This window comes from Microcaecilia unicolor, chromosome 7, assembly GCF_901765095.1.
Source record: "Microcaecilia unicolor chromosome 7, aMicUni1.1, whole genome shotgun sequence".
Classification (NCBI taxonomy): Eukaryota; Metazoa; Chordata; class Amphibia; order Gymnophiona; family Siphonopidae; genus Microcaecilia; species Microcaecilia unicolor.
In genome coordinates this window covers 115,848,421-115,867,405 of record NC_044037.1, presented here as the reverse complement: position 1 = coordinate 115,867,405, position 18,985 = coordinate 115,848,421, and the positions used below count along the sequence as shown (strand labels likewise).

General features: G+C 43.2%; 1 protein-coding gene across 3 annotated transcripts in view; it reads left to right on the top strand.

Moving 5' to 3' along the window:
* Nucleotides 1-2,442: 2,442 nt before the first annotated feature.
* The window catches only part of LOC115474697 (phosphatidylserine decarboxylase proenzyme, mitochondrial-like), a 55,395-nt gene continuing 38,852 nt past the window's right edge, over nt 2,443-18,985 (top strand). The window contains exons 1-2 of one of the 3 annotated variants that reach the window (XM_030210309.1): nt 2,443-2,964; nt 7,844-7,913. The gene's annotated coding sequence lies outside the window, so the exon portion shown is untranslated. The remainder of the gene's footprint in view (nt 2,965-7,843; nt 7,914-18,985) is intronic. The other 2 variants (XM_030210310.1, XM_030210308.1) reach the window with 2 other exon arrangements.

Sequence of the window (18,985 nt, the reverse complement as noted above, 5' to 3'; positions counted from 1 at the left end):
AGGGCGAATTTTGCTAATGTTATAGAGGAAGAAGCGACAGGTCTTGGCTATCTGCTGGATATGTGCAGAGAAGGAGAGGGAGGAGTCGAAGATGACACCGAGGTTGCGGGCAGATGAGATGGGGACGATGAGGGTGTTATCAACTGAAATAGAGAGTGGAGGGAGAGGAGAAGTGGGTTTGGGTGGGAAGACAAGAAGTTCGGTCTTGGCCATGTTCAGTTTCAGGTGGCGATTGGACATCCATGCAGCAATGTCGGATAAGAAGGCCGATACTTTGGCCTGGGTTTCCGCAGTGATGTCTGGTGTGGAGAGATAAAGCTGGGTGTCGTCGGCATAGAGATGGTAGTGGAAGCCATGAGATGAAATCAGGGAGCCCAGGGAAGAGGTGTAGATTGAAAAAAGGAGGGGTCCAAGGACAGATCCCTGGGGGACTCCGACAGAGAGCGGGATAGGGGAGGAGGACGAACCATGAGAGTGTACTCTGAAGGTACGATGGGAGAGATAAGAGGAGAACCAGGAGAGGACAGAGCCCTGGAATCCAAAGGAGGACAGAGTGTCAAGAAGTAAGTTATGATTGACAGTGTTAAAGGCGGCGGTAGAAACACTCGTTTTATTTTCTATTTAATGATTAGAATATGTCAGATTTTGGAATATCATCTGCTAGAGCAGGTGTTAGACATGGTTGGGGTTTAGGGCAGGAATTTGGGAGGGGAACCTAAAGCTCACTACCAAGCTGTGCCTTCTTTAGCTTCTGGCAGACTTGGGGCTCTCTTTGGTCAGTGGGCCAAGGACAGTTGTCCTAGTTGCACTCCTCTGGCACCATCCCTGGCATGTGCCATCTATTTCTATTTCTCTGGTGTTGTACTACATGCAAGGTGTGACATCTTGGGATTTCGGTTTAATTTATGCTTATAATGATAAGTAGTAGTAGCAGTAGTTTGTGGTCACTTATTCTGTATTTGGCATTTGTGTTCTGTATGTGTGACCAATATATTCTGTTAGCATGAATTTTTTATGTAGCATTCTGTACTAAATTGGCTTATTCAGTTTAATCAATAGATGTATTGATATTTTAGGGCCCCACTATAATATTTAGTGCTGGCATGGTAGATTTGCTCTAGGTTCTGCCTGACATGTATTACTTTACAATATGATTATTATTAAGGTGAGATTATTGTATGTTGAGCTTTGTGGGGAAATGTCCTAGCTCTGCTCTGCTCTGCATCCACTGTTGGGGGGGGGGGGGTTCTGTGGATGCAGAATGTAATTGGCTTTAGTACCATATGGTAGAAAGCATATGTGTTGGGGTACCATGGCTTAATGAGGGCTGAAGAATGTAGCCCCTTGAAGTTCACCTTAGCTCTCAATGTAGCCTGTAGCCACTGAAGCCTGCACTGCTACCCTCATTGAAATTATTGGGAGTGGAGTAGGGGCAGGGCATGGGTACATCAGGTGGTGGGTTTTTTCTTTCAAACATTTGGCAACCCTAGTGCCCACCTGCACCCACTCAACCTGTTGGCCCACCCAAAAATTGCCTTCTGGCTATGCCAGTGGACGGTTTCTAGGATTGAAATTTGTCCGTTCTAAGAATTTACATCTACAGTACTGTTTTTTTGTGTGTTTTTCACACTGTGCAATAGGAAATGTGAGGGGGTAATTTATGAGATTAATCTTGCAATTAAAACTTTTAATCACGATTGAGCAATTAAAAATTTTAATCAGTATGCAGCCCTTATATTGTATGGTAGGCGTATACAAACCTTTTGGCCTGGAGGCTGTGCTGGGAGTCGTGACTTGGCTGTAGGGCTCCTCTGACCATTCTGGTCATCTATACATTGGTATACAAGAAGAGGTTTTCTAAAATGATCACTGCTGCATGTATTCAGTTTTAAAGCGATAGAATTATTAGCTGGTAGTTTAATTTTCCTTTAGGCAGTGACAACAGAAGAGGAAGCAACAGCATGGGAAGTGAAGGGAGAGCCAGAGAGAGTATGAAAATTGGTGGTGTAGTGTGAGATGGAATTTAAATGTATAAAGTAGACGCATACTTTTCTTGAGCGTACAATTTATGCACCTATGCAATTAAAAAAAAAATCCCTACATGTAAAACTTTGCATGGAGAGACAGCTCTATAAGATTTCTCCAGTTAATGTCTTTATGTAAGGCTCTTCTGTATTTCCTGTAGCATAATACGATGAAATAGAATATACAGAAAAGTTTGGTAGTGTTTGTTAATCCTTGTAGTGTGATACAGTGAAATTTTAAGGGGCAACCATAATGTTCTTTATCCATTAACAGCAGACGGTTGGAAGTGGAACACTGCAACTCCCAGAATTCCTGACTTCCTTCTGAAAAAAAAAAAAAAAAAAAAAAAAGACAATCCTAAAGAAACTGGATGATGTAATTCACACAACTGAGGAACGTTCCGTCACAGACTTTGGTCTTTTCGCCCCATGTTATCAGCAGTGTGATGAGCTGTCGTGGGCACGGATTGGCTGAGAATCACAGCTCTGCCGGTCCGGATGAGGGTCATGGGTTGATTGGCTTCAGGCTGGTTCCACCTCTATTCTTTAGCCATGAAAGCAGAGTTCCCAGCAGCAGCTGACTTCTCTTTTTCTGAGCTTGAGCCGAGAACGATCCCGTGCTAAGGGAGCAACAACAAAGAGCAGACGAGATACAAACAGAATAAAAAGGACAAATAAAGACAGGTGAAAAATAGAAAGAGACAGAGAATCATAGAGTGGACAAAAGAAACAGAAAAAAAAGATAGCAATAGAAATAACACAGAAATGGAAAGCAAAAGACTGATATGGAGTCTCTGAGGAAGAAACAGTAAGGCTTGAGAGACAAACTCAGATAAATTAGCAGTCACTGGGATATGATCTGAAGTCAGGGGCTCCATTAACCTTACTAGTGACATTGGATCCTTCCCCAGCGCCCACCAACATCAGATCTATCACTTAGGTAAGAGATGATTCCCTATATATAGTGAGAGGGTATTTTGGGGTGGGGGATGCATGTGCTGGCCGAGATGGGATTTTTACAGTGAGAAAGTGTGATGGGTGGATGTATTAGGGTAAATCTGGGTGTGCTGGGGTGAGAGTAATGTGTGTGCTAAGGTAAAAGAAGGATGAGAAGGGCAACTTGGGTAAGAGTGGGTTTGAGGGTGTGTTAGGGAGAGAACACCTTTTATTGGGGTGAGTAGAGATGTGTTAATGTATGATGGGATCTGTGCTGGGGCAAGGAGGTCTGTAGGGGAGTAAGAGAGGATGTACTGGGGTGAATGAGGATATGTTGAAGTGAGAAGGAAATATGGGATAAGAAAGTATGTTGGGGCAAGAGATGATGAACTGAGGTGATGGAGCATATGGTTTCTACTGAACAGAGAGGTATTTATTGGAAGGCAAGTGATATATTTAGGATAAGAAGGGGATAAATGTGTGTTTTGGGTATAGGTGTGCTGCAGAGGTGAGAGAGGTTGTAGTAGGAATAAGAGGGGTTTGTGCTGGGATAATATAAGGTGAGAGGGAGAAAATGGGTATGTTTAACGTGTGTTGGGGTACAGAGTGAGTCATGTTTTTGGGTGTGGGTGTTTGTGCTGGGGAGAGAATTAGGCTGAGATGCAATAAGCTGATTTATATTTTTTATGTATTTTCCAGCCAATACTCAGCACTATTTATTAATTTTATTTGTTACATTTGTATCCCACATTTTCCCACCTATTTGTAGGCTTAATGTGGCTTACCTAGTACCGGAGAGGCGTTTGCAGACTCCGGTGAGAACAAATACAAAGTGATGTTGTGGTAAGATGAAGTTCATGTGGCATAGCCACATTAGGGAAACGTACATCGGAAGAGTTGCGTTTTGTCCATTACGTACTTTAGTTTTGTTGTGTTGCAGAGATCAGGCATTTAAATTGGATCGGTGGGGTATGCCTTTTTGAACAGGTTAGTGTTTAGTGATTTCCGGAAGTTTAGGTGGTCGTAAGTCAATTTCAAGGCTTTTGGCAAAGCGTTCCATAGTTGTGTGCTTATGAAATAGAAGCTGGATGCGTAAGTTGATTTGTATTTAAGTCCTTTGCAGCTTGGGTAGTGCAGATTTAGGTATGATCGTGTTGATTCTGATGTGTTTCTGGTTGGTAAGTCGATCAAGTCGGGCTTCACCGTAGATAATCTTGTGGGGTACAGATTTTGAAGGCAATGCGTTCTTTGATTGGGAGCCAGTGTAGTTTTTCGCGGAGGGGTTTTGCGCTTTCAAATCGCGTTTTTCCGAATATAAGCCTAGCTGCCGTGTTTTGAGCGGTCTGGAGTTTCTTTAAGGTTTGTTCTTTGCATCCTGCATAAATTCCATTGCAGTAGTCTACGTGGCTTAGCACCATTGATTGTATCAGGTTACAGAATGTTTCCCTCGGGAAGAACTGTTTCAGGCGTTTGAGTTTCCACATTGAGTGGAACGTTTTCTTTGTTGTGGATGCCACTTGGCTCTCTAGTGTTAAGTTGCAGTCTAAATGCCGAGGATTTTCAGGCTGTCTGATATAGGAAGGGTATAGTCTGGGGTGTTGATACTTGTGGGATTGTCTGCGCTGTGTTGGGATGAGAGAATGAGACAATAAGTTTTTTCTTTATTGAGTTTTAGTTGAAATGCATTTGCCCATGAGTCCATGATGTTCAAGCTAAGCTTGATTTCGTTGGTGATTTCTGTCAGTTTGGTATTGTACGGAATGTATATTATGACATCGTCTGCATATATGTAAGGGTTGAGGCCTTGGTTGGATAAGGATTTTGCTAGTGGAGTCATCATTAGATTGAAGAGTATCAGTGATAGCCAGTCAGGAATATTTAGTGGGGGATAGCCATCTATCTCCTGCTGAATATTCACGGTCAGCACATAGCTGCTAGCCGGCTATATCATGTAATATGTGTGTATGTGTAAATAAGTCAAAAATATTCAGGGCTTCGCTGGCTAAGTTAAGTGGCCATATTGGACCGTGTGACTAGCAGGCCTATTTGGCTGCTATAAACTTAACTGGCCAGCGCTGAATATTATCATAGCTCCCCTCAGATATTCACTGGAAATGGCCCACATTGAATATCCGGGCTCAGCAAGGGCTGAATATCAGGCCCTTTGCTTTTAATATGATGCTTTACCCATCTTACCTCATAAATAATAACAATACTTGGACCAGTATTCAAAGGTTTAGCAGCTGCCACTGAACATAGAACTTCTTCTGCTCGTGAAGTTTCATCGGCACTAAGGGGACAGTTCTATTACTTGATGCTTCCCATTTAGGCACTCCAAGGCTGCATGGTAGGTGCCTTTTCTATAACGGAACCTTTGGCATAACCCGGTATTGGGGTGCCTAACATTTAGGAACCTGCATTTCCACCAGCCATACAACTGGTGTCAGTTTGGGTGCCTAAATATGGCAGGGATATGTGTAACTAACGGTATTCTGTAAGTTACATATGTAAGTGCGAGACACACCTATGTCCTGCCCATGCTCTTCCCCTATGTATGACCCCTTGTAAATCTGTGCTTTGTAAGTTATGTGGGTATTTGAAAAATAGCGCCAAGGCCCTGCTAGTGCTTACATATTCTAAACATTTATACAAATATACTCAAAAAAATATATTCAAAGCTTCTCCTTATCTGGATAGCTGCACTGAATATCCTTTTTTTTTTTTTACACCATGGCCAACATTAACATAAAAGCATGCTTATTGCCGGGTAAAAATATTGATCTGAGTTTTTCTTGCACAAGCAAGTGACATCTGTTTTAAGTACAAGCTACTTTGCACTCAAAATCATGGCCCTTTCTGGACTATACTGTAGTTCTTCCAGAAAGCTGAAATTTTGTATTTGTTTGTGAGGTACTGGGGTTTCCAAGTTTTAAGTATGAGAAAGCTAGTGTCTTTTGAATTGATAGATACGCAGATACTGAGATTGCTGGCCGTGGAAAGGAGGAGCCACTCTGTATTTCTGGTAGGCCAACCCAGACACCACATTTCCTGTTTTTTACATAGATTATTTTGTATGGCACGAATTCCATTTTTTTTTACAGCTTTACCTAATCACATAAATTGGTCCACATCTTAAATTCAGTCATACCTACTCCCTCTTGTGATTTTACACTTTTTCCCTGATTCTTTTCAAAGTTATTTGCCTTGTCTGTTTATCTGTTTTGACTAGATTGTAAACTCCAAAGGACTTCACTTATGTGCATCTCTGTAGCACTGTATATGCTCTGTGGCACTATATAAATGTTAGTAATAGCAGTACATTTTCTCTAGCGAAAAAGGTGCCGGTACTCAAGTGCCAGACCACCCTTCATGGGTGGGTGGGGTGATCACTGAGGGACCCACCCCACAATAACCGGGCACCCTGCAACCAGTCACAGAATCTATGACAAGGCAGAGTGTGTGTGTAGAGCCTGAGATTTTTCATTAAAACTTGAGGACCATGGGTCAGTTTTAGCAGACAATTGAAAAGGTGCTGGTACTCAGTACCCCCTCAAAAAAAGCCCTAATAGTAATACAGAATCAAATAGATAATGAGAAAAAAGTTGGTTAGACAGAGTATTTAGATGTTAGCAGAGACAGTCTGAAATAGTAGATTTTACCCATGGCCAAAATAAAGCTTCTTGTATTGCCAGAGGTAACGTTTTCCAGAGAAGAGTAGCATGAGTAGATGTTCTGAGCATGACAGCTAAATTGAAGTAAGAGGGTGTCTGTTTTGGGAAGGCCCGAGAGGCTAAAATTTAGTGATGAATCATACTCCCCCTTTCTCTCCTCCCCCCTTGTCTGTCTGTTCTTCCTGGTCAGTGTCTCTCTGCCCTGGTCACAGTGTCCCTCATTGGATGTTTGTGATAACCTTTTCTTCCCTTGGTCACTTCCTGGGATTTTCCACAGATTTTTTTTGTTTGCTATGTTTAGTTGCTATGTTTAGTTGACAGAGAGGATCTAACTTTCCTATCATTCTAGCAGCTGTTTGTGGGTGTGTGGGGGCGGGCAGAGAAGATGGAGAGACAAAGGTTTCAGAAATCTGTAGGAGATTTTCAGGAGCTTTTGCAAGAGATGCAGATGCATCAAATGGATTCAAAAGAACTGAAAATGGCAGAGGAGACTCCAGCAACATGTAAGCTGCTTCAACTATCTATACAGAGAAAGAGCATCATACTTCACCACACACTAAAACCCATACACTCATCTCTCTTCTACTCTGTGCTGAGAAAAGGAAGAAGCTGAATGTAACTTGTTATTTCTGTTTCTTCCTTCCTCTTTTTTCTAAGTTGGTCTCTCTCAACCTCCCTGCACCCTTGAGCTGGCATTCCACTAAGATAAGCTGAATGTTTACCTCAGGATCCTCTGTTTTCTTGCAGCACTACTGTAACCTTTGTGTCCCGAAAAGAAAGATCTCCAGAATATGTAATAGGATGGCCAGGTGTCCACTTTACACAAGATAGCTCTACAATTTTAAGAAATGATCCCATGTCTTGTTTTTAAGTCTGATATTATACAGAAAAAGAAAGTGTGACTGAAATTCATACATGGCACATTGACAGGTCTAAATTGATGGAGGCTGATGGCACTTTCTAACCAGTTTATTAAGGCATGAGTACAGCAGTGAAGGCCTGGAAATTTTCAGAGAAAAAATGTGCTTCTTTCCCCCTGTAGCTAGAAGTGGAAAATTTGAAAAAACTAGAGAGAGCTCAGAAAATAATGAATTTGTTCTCCCCTCCCCTCCCCCCCCATTTAGATAACGCTGGCTATAAGAAGACTGTTTCTGAATCAGATAACAAAATTGACCTTTTATTTACTACAATATTGATGGCTCTTATTTTCAGATCCACTCCCTAATTTCAACTGAAACAAATCCCAGACCTGTTCAGATATTTAGGTTGCAGCAGCTTGCAGGTCAGTCTCTAGCAGTGGATAAATTTGAAATAATTATTTAGAATACTTATGAATTTCCTATAAACGGGTACCTGCATTTACATGCCCCTTGTACATAAATATACAGAATATTAGAACTTACGTGTATAAGTACTAGCAGGTCACCTAAGCGCTGTTCTCTAATAGGGCATGCGTAAGTGGTAGAGTATGTAAATACAAAGGGGGCAGAACATGGGCAGGACCCCCATTTACACCCATAATTTACAGAGTACTGAAAGTTACACATATCCCTGCTGCATTTAGAATCTGGAGGTTGGGGGGGAATACTATAAATGGTGCTCAGAATTCAGTGCTGACACATTTATGCCAGCTCTATGGCTGGTGTCACTTCACGGCAGGCGTGTTAATGTAGTAATCTATAATGGAATCTGAGCACCCAGATGCCAATGTAAAGTAGGGAAATGGGGTTTGATATACCACCTTTCTGTGGTTACAATCAAAGTGGTTTACATATTATATACAGGTACTTGTACCTGGCGCAATGGAGGGTTAAGTGACTTGTCCAGAGTCACAAGGAGCTGCTTTGGGATTTGAACCCAGTTCCCCTGGTTCTCAGGCTGCTGCAGGGCTGCTGAGAGACACAGCCGGGCCCAGGGCAGGACTGGGTCGCCATCATCGCGCCAAGCCCCCGTTTCCCCATACTCGGGCCGCCGCCACTGCACCATGCCCCCCGCTCTCCCACACTCAAGCCGCCGCCCCCCACACCTTTCTGTCTGCTCCCTCGCTCTGTCCTCTCCTGCTCTGCTCCTGTCTGTGGCTGGAGTTGGGACCCAGATGATTGCGTTAACTCGATATCGCATTAATGCAATCATCCAGGTCCTGGGCGACATGCAGGAGCAGGAGAGGACAGACCCGGAAGCAGGCAGGAAGAAGCTTGCTGGTGCCCAAGGAATTTTGCCCCCCCCCCCTTGGTGGCCCTGGGCTGCTGCTCTAACCATTAGACTACTCTTCCACTCCATAAGCTCCTATTGCCCGCCTTTGGGGTGCCTAAACAGCAGTGCCCAGCAATATCTCCCAGGTTCTATATACGGTGCCTAGATTTGTGCACCAAAATTTGGGCACATTCCTGAGATGCGTGCAAATTAATTGGCTAAGGAGCCAATTAGCATCAATAATTGGGTGCTAACCAATTATTGACATTAATTGTCACAATTAAAATTTGTGTATACATCTGTCTGTGCTCTATTCTATAAGGCATGGTGCCTAACTCTAATAACATGTAATAGAAAAGGGGATGTGGTCGTGAGAGGGGCATGGGTGTGTTAGGGGCATTCTGAAAAGTTATGCGCATTCTTACAGTATACTGCCTCAGTGCGCCTAACTTGGGCACCAGCATTTATGCCATGTTTTAGCAGATGTAAATCTGATACCAAAAGTTAAGAGCAGGTATCAGTACTGATTTTTTCCAGCACCGAATTCTGAGTATCATTTATAGAATTCCCCCCTAGCCCCCAGATTCTATGTAGTGCAATGAGCTGCACTTAGAAATCAGGTTGTATTCTGATTAGTGCATGCAAATTAATTATCTTAACAAGCCAGTCAGTGCTAATAATTGCCACTTAACAAGCAATTATTAACACTAATTGGCATTAATTAGAATTTATGCGCACAACTTTCTAAGCTTATTCTGTAATGTGATGCGCGTAAATTCTAAGACATAGATTGGAAAAGGGGGCTTGGCTATGGGCATGAATGGGCGGGTTGTGGGTATCTCTAAAAACTATGCACGCTGTTACAGAATACACCTGTTCCATGCCTAATGTAGGCATAGGCATTTACCCCAAGTTTTAGTTGGTGTAAATACCCACGACTAAATGTAGTCTTGTAGGCGGGTGCTAGGTTTATTCTATAAACTGCACCTAACTTTAGGTGTGGTTTATAGAATACGCCTAGGCATATTTTTTTCGGTGCTGATTTTTAAGGCACCATATATAGAATCTAGCTCTAAATGCTATATTAAAAAAAAGACACAAATTAAGCATCGATATTCAGAATGATTTAAATGGTCAGGAGAGGCTTCTGGCCGCTTAAATTGTCTGTGCGGGGCTATCTGCTCATATTCAGAGGCACTTAACTAGTTAGTACCACTGAATATCTGCACTAACCACTAAACTGAAAGCCAGCTATTTTGTGGGCGGTCCAAGGCGGAGTCGGCATTTATGTGGTTAACTGCCGATATTCAGTACTTAACTGCCTAAGTTAAGTGGCCAAATTGGACTGTCACAAAATCAGTCCTAGCTGTATGTGGTGTCATTTAAGCAGTTAAGTGCTAACCATCATATGCATAAGAGATAGCTGGCCACATAACCCCAGATATTCAATGTTGGTGCCCGGACATGACCTGGCATTGAATATCCAGAGATAACACCAGTGGAAGCTAAAAAAAATACCCTCTCACCACCACTGGCTGAATATCTACAGTACTTCTATATAGACATAAATGTAACCCTAGTCTCACCACACAGTTCCGGGCACAAGCTAGCTCTTCGGGTCAGCACCCAAACCAGGGTAACTACAAAAGTTTTAGTTTCTGAGCTGGGCTCAGGCTGGGGCTGGACTTATTCTGGTAGGCCATAGGGTCTTAAACCCAGGGCTTTTTTTGAGGGGGTACTTGGGTGTACTGAGTACCGGCACCTTTTCCATTGTCTGCTAAAATTGACCCATGGTCCCCAAGTTTTAATGAAAGATCTCAGGCTCAACACACCAATTCTGCCTTGTCATAGATTCTGTGACTGGTTGCAGGGAGCCTGGCTATTGTGGGGTGGCTCCCTCAGTGATCACCCCACCCCTGAAGAGTGACCTGGCATTTGAGTACTGGCACCTTTTTTGCTAGAAAATATGCACTGCTTAAACCTCACTTTATCTTTATTTCTTTAACAGTTTGGGAGCAAAATAATTTTACTCTCACTCCAAAGAAATTCTCCTTGCCAGGTTTTATGAAACAATTGCAAACTTTACTGGCATGCTGCAACAGGCAGTTTATCCAAGCTTCATATTCTCTGGTAACAACCAGCTCCTCACTACCAAACAGTTCAATTTGTATCCAGCAGTTAGTTTGCTGAAAAAGAGGTTTAAGTGCCAGTGCAAGAGTTTTGGTGAAAACTTAATAGTCTCTTATGAATCCTAGTGTATTTACATATTTACAGCTCCACCAGTCCAATACCCACCCTTTTGGCCAGAATAACCCAAGGCTGTTCCTTGCAGCACTGTTTGCTGCAAGCTGGCCCTGCTGGGCTTTGTCCAGCTGCCGGACTCACTTAGGACCAGACCTCCCTGTCTGTCCTCTCCTTCAAAGGTGCACTTCAATGAGCTGCTGCCTCTGGTACCAAAGAGGCTCTTTCCTGTTCTGTTCCCGGGTTGGGTTAATCCTTCTACCCTCCTGGAGCACTCCTCACAATCCACAGTTAATGCTTTAGTTGGCAAAAACCTCCTCTTAATTCAGCCTTAAATTATTGGGCCTATCCAGGACATCCCCTCTCCTCATGGGTCCTAGCGAGGGTGAAGGCAACCAAAGTAAAGACCATGTGACCTGCACAACAGCTTTATTAATTCTTAACTCCACCCCTATAAGACGTCTCCTATCCATCTAAATCCATAAACATTTCCCTCAGCAACCTTCCCAGAAATACTTCCCTTGGGGCTGGGCTTTTTTTTCACTCTCCCTTTCCAACCCACTCCATCCCCCAGTAACTCTGAACGAAGGTCTCTTATTAGTTTTAGTAATCCCCAGTAATTGGGGGGATTATATAAACATTGTCAGGTCAATAAATTACATAAACATTGTCAGGTCAATACTGAAAAGCACTTATGTTGTTGGTGTCAGCTGAACATTTAATTCTAGATATATAAATGCTTATGCTTTCAGAATTATGCAGCTGAAAAGGTGATGAAGTTATGGCATTCTGGAGCTGATGCTAGTTAAGTTATATATATATATAGCAATACTGAACCACTAAACATATACAGGTCCATATTCAGTAGCCTGGGCAGTCAGTGGTTTTGTTTTTTTAAGCTGGTAGCAGTAGCAGAAAAAAAAAATCCAGATATTCAGTTCTTCAATTCTAGTATTTGGATACTGTCTGTTGTTGAATGTTCTTATTCAGCGGTGACTGGCACCATTATCCAGATAGCAGTGATATCCTAAAATCCTTCCTAATAACATATCCGTGGACCATTTTAGACTCTTTAACCTTTCCCTTTTTCTTTTTTTACCCTGTTCCTTCTATCCTATCTAATTTGATTGTAATTGTATAACAACTGGTCTATCATTAGCCTCATCAGTACATTGTAAGCCACTTTGTGCCTGCAAACCTGTGGGAAAAAGTGGGGTATAAATGTGCTAAATAAATAAATAAAATAAAATAAATAAATAAATACTGTCCTAACTTTATCAGGAGAGTTATCCACTAGTGTATAGAATACTACCACTAACCAGATAACTCAGAGGACTGCCCTTGATCCACCCAAGGACTGCCAGGGCACTTGTCAGATTGCACCAGGACAGTCTGTAATGATTTTCAGCAGAATTATCCACATAATGTTGCTGAAAATCAATAACTGGCCCTGGTCAATAGAACTGGAATAAGTTAAATGTCTGCTTTGGATGTTCCACATATACCTTTACATTCACTTGGCATTTCCTAAATGGATAGTACTGCTGAATACACCTTTCTGTGGATACAATCAATACAGTTTACCTATTATATATAGGTACTAATTTGTACATAGGGCAATGGAGAGTTAAGGGACTTGTCCAGAGTCACAAGGAACTGCAGTGGGAATTGAACGTAGTTCCCTTGAGCTCTTAGGTCACTGCACTAACCATTAGGCTACTCCTCCACTCTAAATGAGTACAAATTATCCACTGCTTGTCCATCGAGCCCAGCATCCTGTCCCCAACAGCGGCCAATCCAGGCCAAGGGCACCTGGCAAGCTTCCCAAACGTACAAGCATTCTATACATGTTATTCCTGGAATTGTGGATTTTTCCCAAGTCCATTTAGTAGTGGTTTATGGACTTGTCCTTTAGGAAACCGTCTAACCCCTTTTTAAACTCTGCCAAGCTAACCGCCTTCACCACGTTCTCCGGCAACGAATTCCAGAGTTTAATTATGCATTGGGTGAAGAAACCTTTTCTCCGATTTGTTTTAAATTTACTACAATGTAGTTTCATCGTATGCCTCATCGCATGCCCCCTAGTCCTAGTATTTTTGGAAACTGTGAGCAGACACTTCACATCCACCTGTTCCACTCCACTCATTATTTTATATACCTCTATCATGTCTCCCCTCAGCCATCTCTTCTCCAAGCTGAAAAGCCCTAGCCTCCTTAGTCTTTCTTCATAGGGAAGTCGTCCCATCCCCGCTATCATTTTAGTCGCCCTTTGCTGCACCTTTTCCAATTCTACTATATCTTTCTTGAGATGCGGCAACCAGAATTGAACACAATACTCAAGGTGCGGTCGCACCATGGAGCGATACAACAGCATTATAACATCCTCACACCTGTTTTCCATACCTTTCCTAATAATACCCAACATTCTATTCGCTTTCCTAGCCGCAGCAGCACACTGAGCAGAAGGTTTCAGTGTATTATCAACGATGACACCCAGATCCGTTTCTTGGTCCATAACTCCTAACGTGGAACCTTACATGATGTAGCTGTAATTCGAGTTCTTTTTTCCCACATGCATCACCTTGCACTTGCTCACATTAAACGTCATCTGCCATTTAGCCGCCCAGTCTCCCAGTCTCATAAGGTCCTTCTGTAATTTTTCACAATCCTCTCGCGAGTTAACGACTTTGAATAACTTTGTGTCATCAGCAAATTTAATTACCTCGCTAGTTACTCCCATCTCTAAATCATTTATAAATATATTAAAAAGCAGCGGTCTTAGCACAGACCCATGAGGAACCCCACTAACTACCCTTCTCCATTGTGAATACTGCCCATTTAACCCCACTCTGTTTCCTATTCTTCAACCAGTTTTTAATCCACAATAGGACATTTCCTCCTATCCCATGACCCTCCAATTTCCTCTGTAGCCTTTCATGAGGTACCTTGTCAAACGCCTTTTGAAAATCCAGATACACAATATCAGCCGGCTGCCCTTTGTCCACATGTTTGTTTACTCCTTCAAAGAATTGAAGTAAATTGGTCAGGCAAGATTTCCCCACACTAAAGCCGTACTGACTTGGTCTCAGTAATCCATGTCCTTGGATGTGCTCTGTAATTTTGTTTTTAATAACAGCCTCTACCATTTTCCATGGCACCGATGTCAGACTCACCGGTCTATAATTTCCCGAATCTCCCCTGGAACCTTTTTTAAAAATCGGTGTTACATTGGCCACCCTCCAATCTTCCGGTACCAAGCTCGATTTTAAGGATAAATTGCATATCACTAACAGTAGCTCCGCAAGATCATTTTTCAGTTCTATCTATACTCTAGGATGAATACCATCTGGTCCAGGAGATTTGCTACTCTTCAGTTTGCTGAACTGGCCCATTACGTCCTCCAGGTTTACCGTGAAGTCAGTAAGTTTCTCCGACTCGTCCGCTGGAAATACCATTTCCAGCACCGGTATCCTACCCAAATCTTCCTCGGTGAAGACCGAAGCAAAGAATTCATTCATTCTCTCCGCTACATCTTTATCTTCCTTGATCGCCCCTTTTACCCCTTGGTCATCCAGCGACCTAACCAGTTCTTTTGCTGGCTTCCTGCTTTTAATATACTGAAAAAAATTTTACTATGTTTTTTTGCCTCTAATGCTATCTTTTTTCGTAATCCCTCTTGACCTTCTTTATCTGCGCCTTGCATTTGCTTTGACATTCCTTATGCTGCTGCTTGTTATTTTCAGACGGTTCCTTCCATTTTCTGAGAAGCGGCTGGACATGGTGGAGGAGTCAGTGAGCTCCAGCGTAATTAAACTCTGGAATTCGTTTCCAGAGAATGTAGCAAAAGCAGTTAGCTTAATGGGGTTTAAAAAAGGTTTGGATGGCTTCCATAAGGAAAAGTCCATAGACTATTATTATAATGGACTTGGGGAATATCCACTGCTTATTTCTAGAATAAGCAGCATAAAATGTATTGTACTATTTTGGGATCTTGCAAGGTACTTGTAACCTGGATTGGCTACTGCTGGAAACAGGATGCTGGGCTTGATGGACCTTAGGTTTGTCCCAGTATGACAATACTTATGTACTTATGTAATCAACTTTAATAAAGCCAGCAAGGAGTGACAGGAGCTACAAGCAGCCCTTAAGGATCTTGAAAATAGATCAAGGTGCTGTAATTTAAGATTTAAAGGTGTCCCTGAGTCTGATAAGTATATGGATTGCAGGCAAGTGATTAAGGATATAGGTGTGCAGATTCTGCAGGACTCTAATCAGCAGGAGCTATCATCAGGTGTCCAGGCTATTACATTGAACCATGTTCACCGGAGTCTGGGTCCCAGGAGCGATTCAGCTCCACGAGATATTATTGCCTGTTTTTTATGATTTTGGTGTGGAGGAAGGCTAGAGGTTTAGGAGATGTGCTTTGGGACAATTTCAAAATAACAGTGTTTCAGAATTTGGCCAAGGCAACTCTGATGAGGTGGAGGGAGCTGAGAGAGGTGACCAAATACTTGTAGCAGTCTGGCCTGTGCTACAAATGGCTTCATCCCTTTGGGTTATGGATTATAGTGGCAGGTCAGTCTCGCAGGGTCATACTGTGATGGAGGCATGGAAAGAACTAGCAACTTTTGGCTGCTTAGATTTACCAGTGCAATTGCTCCCACAGAAAACACCATGGAACCAACCGGGGCCTTCTAACTGGCAGCAAGTGCGCTCTACTCAGGGGCGTACCTCTAATATGGGCCTGTCTTCCGGGGCTGCACTGACCTGAATGGGTTGGCTTTGTCCATGGATTTATGTTTTTTATGTGGTATCCTGTTCCTACTTGCTTGGGTGTGCCACATATGTGAATTGTATTGTTGAGGGTTGTGCTTGGGAGGTGTATGAGTGATTTGGTATGGATGGAGTTATGTTCAGGGGTTGGGTAGGCTGTTTGTGTGGTTGAAAGTGTGCTACATGGAGGGATTTGGGATTTTTACAATAGGAGATGGAGCTTTATAATCGTTTGGTGAAGTTGGAATGTTGTCACCATCAGGGTACTTCCCCAGAACTCTTGTCTGTTTGGCAGTGAAGGATAGAATTGCATTGCTTACAAGTGGAGCAAGTAGACTTTATGCACCACTTGGTATAAACAATGGGTTTTTGAGTATGGGAATAAATCTGGGAGAATGCTGGCATGGCATCGTAGGCAACAACATGTCCTTAATACTATTTCTAAAATCAAAGGGGAAGTAGATAAATTATATTATAAGGATGGGGAGATCCGGGACATATTTTTTGTAATTTTATAGGAAGCTTTACAAGAGGGAGGGGAACGATATAGAGGATGCTGTTCAGGATTATCTGTCCCAGGTGGTTTTACCTCAGCTTACTGATGAGGAACGGACTTTGTTAGATGCTTCCTTTTCCCTCCTGGAGGTTATGGGGGCAATCAAAAATCTAAAGGCTTTTTGGCTAAATTCTACAAGGTTTTCTTGGGAAAAGTGAGTCCTCTTAGGATGGGCAATGGTTGTGTTCAGGGGGCTTCTTTGCTGAGCAGCATGAGAGAGGCTGGGATTACTGTTCTTCTGAATCCAGGGCGGGACCCAGCATTACGTGGGTCTTATAGACCCATTTCATTATTGAATGTAGATGTCAAAATATTAGCTAAGGTTATGGTGGAGTGTTTAGGTAAGATTCTTCTCAGGCTGATCAATCCTGACCAGTTTAGTTTTGTACCAAAGCATCAAGTGATGGATAACATTCGTAAAATTTTGAATGTTTTATGGACTGCCCAACTGATGGGGGGGTGGGGGGGGGGTCGTGGCCTTTCTGATGGCAGATGCAGAAAAGACCTTTGACCGGGTTGTGTGGCCTTTTTTGTGTCAAGTCTTGTGGAGGATGGGGTTTGATCTTGTCATGGCTGCCGCTGTGCCTCAACCATCGCCTACCTACTTACGGGACTGTGGCCCAGCCACACGGCCTCTCCAATGTCGGTGTCTCCCACTCTGGCTCCACTTGGCACTCGGGGCACCAAGTTCCCATCACCGCAGGACCACAACAGATGACATTGTGGCAGCCTGGGCACTAGGCTCACGTGCCCCACTAATCCTTTTGCAGGAGGGGTGACTTGGTTGCATCCTGAAGATGTCAGGGAGACTGACTTTTTAAACCAGCCAGCACTTCTCTCACTGCCTTTGCTATGATCAGCTTTCCTTGCCATGTGTTTCCTGGCCTCAGGGAACCTAGTGCTAGCTAAGTTCACCTTGGTTCCAGTAGCAGCTCCTGATGTTCCAGTTCCAGCCAAGTCAGCCTTGGTTCCAGCCCCAGTTCCTGCTGTTCCTGTTCCAGTTCCAGACAAGTTCGCCTTGGGTCAGTACTGGGGTCAGCTGCTTCTGTTATAGTTCCGCCCATTGTCCTGGTTGTCTGTATCAAACTTCTGCTCAGCAGCCTCTTCCATGACTCATCTGCTGTCGGCCTGAGACTCCTGGTTCATGGGACAGGGACTCTCCGGCAGCCCAAGCGCTCACCCTTCAATCCGTTACAGGTCCAAGTTTCCTGGGTTGGGTTATGTAGCTTTATGAGAGTCCCACGGCTAGACAAGGTTAATGGAGGTTACATAGCTCAGTTTCCAATAGAGTGGGGTACTAGACAGGGGTACTCCATTTTCCCTTTGCTTTTTGCTCTGTCTATTGAGCTGTTTGCTCAGAAAATTTGTTCATTGATGGATGTAAACAGGGTTCATGTGGGAGGGATTCAACATAAATTGGCTTTATTTATGGACAATATTTTATTTTTTATACGTGGTCCTCGCATGACTTTACTCATATTATTGAGAGAACTAGGCTGTTATGGGGAGGTAACTGGCTTTAGGGTTAATTTGGACTAATCCAAATTAATGGGGATTACTACTCTGGTAGAGGAGGAGGCTGTCTTGAAGCAGAGTTTCCCTTTAAAGTGGGCTTCCCATAGCTTTTGATATTTGGAGGTTCAGATTCCGCAGGATTTGTTGCAATTGTTTTCTTTGAATTATGTTCCCTTGTTCAAACAACTTCATCAAGACTGCACTGTTGGCGCAGTGGTTGGTTATTCTAGTGGGGTTGCATTGCAGTGGTAAAAATGAATTCTCTCCCCTGGTTGTTGTTCTTTTTTCAAATGTTGCCTTGGTTGGTCCCTCAGTTGGATATTTTCCGGTTGCAAAGGGCATTGTCCACTTTTATCTGGAAGGACCCTAATCTTGTATCAGCCCCTCCAGTCCAGTGCATAGCATAGGCACTCAGTATACAACTTTGCTCGCCTGCTGTCTTCCCCTCTTTCTTCCCCCACCCTAGGCTCCCCAGCCAGCATACAGAAGTTTTCCTTCTTTTCTTCCAGCTGCCACCAGTGCCGGCCACGGGAGATCACGGCTCTCTCCATGCTGCAACTGCTTCCTTCCAGCCAGTCTCACTTTCTCTGAAAGAGGACGTTGTGTTAGAGGAATCTCCATGGCTATGCTTTGTAATTATCAAGGAGGCAGCCGGCATTGATGGCAGCTGGAGGGAAAGACAGAAAACTGTTGCATGTGGGTTAGGGGGACTTTGAAGTAGGGAGAGAGACAGGAGCAATGCGGGGGGCATGGAAAGGGATGGGAGCAAGGAGAGAGATGGGAGCAATGTGGGGGGAGGGCAAGGAGAGAGATGGGAGCAAGGGAGGTTAGATTGAGAACAGGAGATGGTGTGAGCCTATCTAGCCCATTATATGAGCTGAAACCAGTAGGTGGAAATTGCCACCATTTTCACTCACCCAAAACAATAGCAAAAGATTATTAGAAATAACGGACTGCCTATGCGTAGTCCATCTGTAAAATGTCAAAAGCTGTTCCATTTGGATAGGCAGTGCCTTAAAAGGTGGAGGACAAAAGATTTTTTTTTGTACTTGACAACTTTTTAATTTGTTTGAAAG